The following is a 4947-nucleotide window of genomic DNA, read 5'->3' as shown; positions in this document are numbered from 1 at the left end:
GTTAATCGACGCGTAACTCGAACAAATCGTGAAATTGAGAAAACAAGTACTGCAGAATTTGAACTCACTGGCACGTCCAAAGCACTCACTTTATGAGAGAAATCTCAAAAGTTCTGCCACATGTCTTGATTACAGAGCCCAACGCCGACGGGAACACCTCTATCAACCACGGTGCGATTACATTCTTTTATTATTCCTCGGCTAGCTCAAGATTCTTGTGAGGCGTTAATCGACGCGTAACTCGAACAAATCGTGAAATTGAGAAAACAAGTACTGCAGAATTTGAACTCACTGGCACGTCCAAAGCACTCACTTTATGAGAGAAATCTCAAAAGTTCTGCCACATGTCTTGATTACAGAGCCCAACGCCGACGGGAACACCTCTATCAACCACGGTGCGATAACATTCTTTTATTATTCCTCGGCTAGCTCAAGATTCTTGTGAGGCGTTAATCGACGCGTAACTCGAACAAATCGTGAAATTGAGAAAACAAGTACTGCAGAATTTGAACTCACTGGCACGTCTAAAACACTCACTTTATGAAAGAAAGCTCAAAAGTTCTGCCACATGTCTTGATTACAGAGCCCAACGCCGACGGGAACACCTCTATCAACCACGGTGCGATTACATTCTTTTATTATTCCTCGGCTAGCTCAAGATTCTTGTGAGGCGTTAATCGACGCGTAACTCGAACAAATCGTGAAATTGAGAAAACAAGTACTGCAGAATTTGAACTCACTGGCACGTCCAAAGCACTCACTTTATGAAAGAAAGCTCAAAAGTTCTGCCACATGTCTTGATTACAGAGCCCAACGCCGACGGGAACACCTCTATCAACCACGGTGCGATTACATTCTTTTATTATTCCTCGGCTAGCTCAAGATTCTTGTGAGGCGTTAATCGACGCGTAACTCGAACAAATCGTGAAATTGAGAAAACAAGTACTGCAGAATTTGAACTCACTGGCACGTCTAAAGCACTCACTTTATGAAAGAAAGCTCAAAAGTTCTACCACATGTCTTGATTACAGAGCCCAACGCCGACGGGAACACCTCTATCAACCACGGTGCGATTACATTCTTTTATTATTCCTCGGCTAGCTCAAGATTCTTGTGAGGCGTTAATCGACGCGTAACTCGAACAAATCGTGAAATTGAGAAAACAAGTACTGCAGAATTTGAACTCACTGGCACGTCCAAAGCACTCACTTTATGAAAGAAAGCTCAAAAGTTCTACCACATGTCTTGATTACAGAGCCCAACGCCGACGGGAACACCTCTATCAACCACGGTGCGATTACATTCTTTTATTATTCCTCGGCTAGCTCAAGATTCTTGTGAGGCGTTAATCGACGCGTAACTCGAACAAATCGTGAAATTGAGAAAACAAGTACTGCAGAATTTGAACTCACTGGCACGTCCAAAGCACTCACTTTATGAAAGAAAGCTCAAAAGTTCTACCACATGTCTTGATTACAGAGCCCAACGCCGACGGGAACACCTCTATCAACCACGGTGCGATTACATTCTTTTATTATTCCTCGGCTAGCTCAAGATTCTTGTGAGGCGTTAATCGACGCGTAACTCGAACAAATCGTGAAATTGAGAAAACAAGTACTGCAGAATTTGAACTCACTGGCACGTCTAAAGCACTCACTTTATGAAAGAAAGCTCAAAAGTTCTGCCACATGTCTTGATTACAGAGCCCAACGCCGACGGGAACACCTCTATCAACCACGGTGCGATTACATTCTTTTATTATTCCTCGGCTAGCTCAAGATTCTTGTGAGGCGTTAATCGACGCGTAACTCGAACAAATCGTGAAATTGAGAAAACAAGTACTGCAGAATTTGAACTCACTGGCACGTCTAAAGCACTCACTTTATGAAAGAAAGCTCAAAAGTTCTGCCACATGTCTTGATTACAGAGCCCAACGCCGACGGGAACACCTCTATCAACCACGGTGCGATTACATTCTTTTATTATTCCTCGGCTAGCTCAAGATTCTTGTGAGGCGTTAATCGACGCGTAACTCGAACAAATCGTGAAATTGAGAAAACAAGTACTGCAGAATTTGAACTCACTGGCACGTCCAAAGCACTCACTTTATGAAAGAAAGCTCAAAAGTTCTACCACATGTCTTGATTACAGAGCCCAACGCCGACGGGAACACCTCTATCAACCACGGTGCGATTACATTCTTTTATTATTCCTCGGCTAGCTCAAGATTCTTGTGAGGCGTTAATCGACGCGTAACTCGAACAAATCGTGAAATTGAGAAAACAAGTACTGCAGAATTTGAACTCACTGGCACGTCCAAAGCACTCACTTTATGAGAGAAATCTCAAAAGTTCTGCCACATGTCTTGATTACAGAGCCCAACGCCGACGGGAACACCTCTATCAACCACGGTGCGATTACATTCTTTTATTATTCCTCGGCTAGCTCAAGATTCTTGTGAGGCGTTAATCGACGCGTAACTCGAACAAATCGTGAAATTGAGAAAACAAGTACTGCAGAATTTGAACTCACTGGCACGTCCAAAGCACTCACTTTATGAGAGAAATCTCAAAAGTTCTGCCACATGTCTTGATTACAGAGCCCAACGCCGACGGGAACACCTCTATCAACCACGGTGCGATTACATTCTTTTATTATTCCTCGGCTAGCTCAAGATTCTTGTGAGGCGTTAATCGACGCGTAACTCGAACAAATCGTGAAATTGAGAAAACAAGTACTGCAGAATTTGAACTCACTGGCACGTCCAAAGCACTCACTTTATGAGAGAAATCTCAAAAGTTCTGCCACATGTCTTGATTACAGAGCCCAACGCCGACGGGAACACCTCTATCAACCACGGTGCGATTACATTCTTTTATTATTCCTCGGCTAGCTCAAGATTCTTGTGAGGCGTTAATCGACGCGTAACTCGAACAAATCGTGAAATTGAGAAAACAAGTACTGCAGAATTTGAACTCACTGGCACGTCTAAAGCACTCACTTTATGAAAGAAAGCTCAAAAGTTCTGCCACATGTCTTGATTACAGAGCCCAACGCCGACGCGAACACCTCTATCAACCACGGTGCGATTACATTCTTTTATTATTCCTCGGCTAGCTCAAGATTCTTGTGAGGCGTTAATCGACGCGTAACTCGAACAAATCGTGAAATTGAGAAAACAAGTACTGCAGAATTTGAACTCACTGGCACGTCCAAAGCACTCACTTTATGAAAGACAGCTCAAAAGTTCTGCCACATGTCTTGATTACAGAGCCCAACGCCGACGGGAACACCTCTATCAACCACGGTGCGATTACATTCTTTTATTATTCCTCGGCTAGCTCAAGATTCTTGTGAGGCGTTAATCGACGCGTAACTCGAACAAATCGTGAAATTGAGAAAACAAGTACTGCAGAATTTGAACTCACTGGCACGTCCAAAGCACTCACTTTATGAAAGAAAGCTCAAAAGTTCTGCCACATGTCTTGATTACAGAGCCCAACGCCGACGGGAACACCTCTATCAACCACGGTGCGATTACATTCTTTTATTATTCCTCGGCTAGCTCAAGATTCTTGTGAGGCGTTAATCGACGCGTAACTCGAACAAATCGTGAAATTGAGAAAACAAGTACTGCAGAATTTGAACTCACTGGCACGTCCAAAGCACTCACTTTATGAGAGAAATCTCAAAAGTTCTGCCACATGTCTTGATTACAGAGCCCAACGCCGACGGGAACACCTCTATCAACCACGGTGCGATTACATTCTTTTATTATTCCTCGGCTAGCTCAAGATTCTTGTGAGGCGTTAATCGACGCGTAACTCGAACAAATCGTGAAATTGAGAAAACAAGTACTGCAGAATTTGAACTCACTGGCACGTCCAAAGCACTCACTTTATGAGAGAAATCTCAAAAGTTCTGCCACATGTCTTGATTACAGAGCCCAACGCCGACGGGAACACCTCTATCAACCACGGTGCGATTACATTCTTTTATTATTCCTCGGCTAGCTCAAGATTCTTGTGAGGCGTTAATCGACGCGTAACTCGAACAAATCGTGAAATTGAGAAAACAAGTACTGCAGAATTTGAACTCACTGGCACGTCCAAAGCACTCACTTTATGAGAGAAAGCTCAAACGTTCTGCCACATGTCTTGATTACAGAGCCCGACGCCGACGGGAACACCTCTATCAACCACGGTGCGATTACATTCTTTTATTATTCCTCGGCTAGCTCAAGATTCTTGTGAGGCATTAATCGACGCGTAACTCGAACAAATCGTGAAATTGAGAAAACAAGTACTGCAGAATTTGAAGTCACTGGCACGTCCAAAGCACTCACTTTATGAGAGAAATCTCAAAAGTTCTGCCACATGTCTTGATTACAGAGCCCAACGCCGACGGGAACACCTCTATCAACCACGGTGCGATTACATTCTTTTATTATTCCTCGGCTAGCTCAAGATTCTTGTGAGGCGTTAATCGACGCGTAACTCGAACAAATCGTGAAATTGAGAAAACAAGTACAGCAGAATTTGAACTCACTGGCACGTCCAAAGCACTCACTTTATGAGAGAAAGCTCAAAAGTTCTGCCACATGTCTTGATTACAGAGCCCAACGCCGACGGGAACACCTCTATCAACCACGGTGCGATTACATTCTTTTATTATTCCTCGGCTAGCTCAAGATTCTTGTGAGGCGTTAATCGACGCGTAACTCGAACAAATCGTGAAATTGAGAAAACAAGTACAGCAGAATTTGAACTCACTGGCACGTCCAAAGCACTCACTTTATGAGAGAAAGCTCAAAAGTTCTGCCACATGTCTTGATTACGGAGCCCAACGCCGACGGGAACACCTCTATCAACCACGGTGCGATTACATTCTTTTATTATTCCTCGGCTAGCTCAAGATTCTTGTGAGGCGTTAATCGACGCGTAACTC

This window comes from Ixodes scapularis, unplaced genomic scaffold, assembly GCF_016920785.2.
Source record: "Ixodes scapularis isolate PalLabHiFi unplaced genomic scaffold, ASM1692078v2 ptg002859l_1__unscaffolded, whole genome shotgun sequence".
NCBI lineage: Eukaryota > Metazoa > Arthropoda > Arachnida > Ixodida > Ixodidae > Ixodes > Ixodes scapularis.
Note: the sequence above shows the minus strand (reverse complement) of the source record.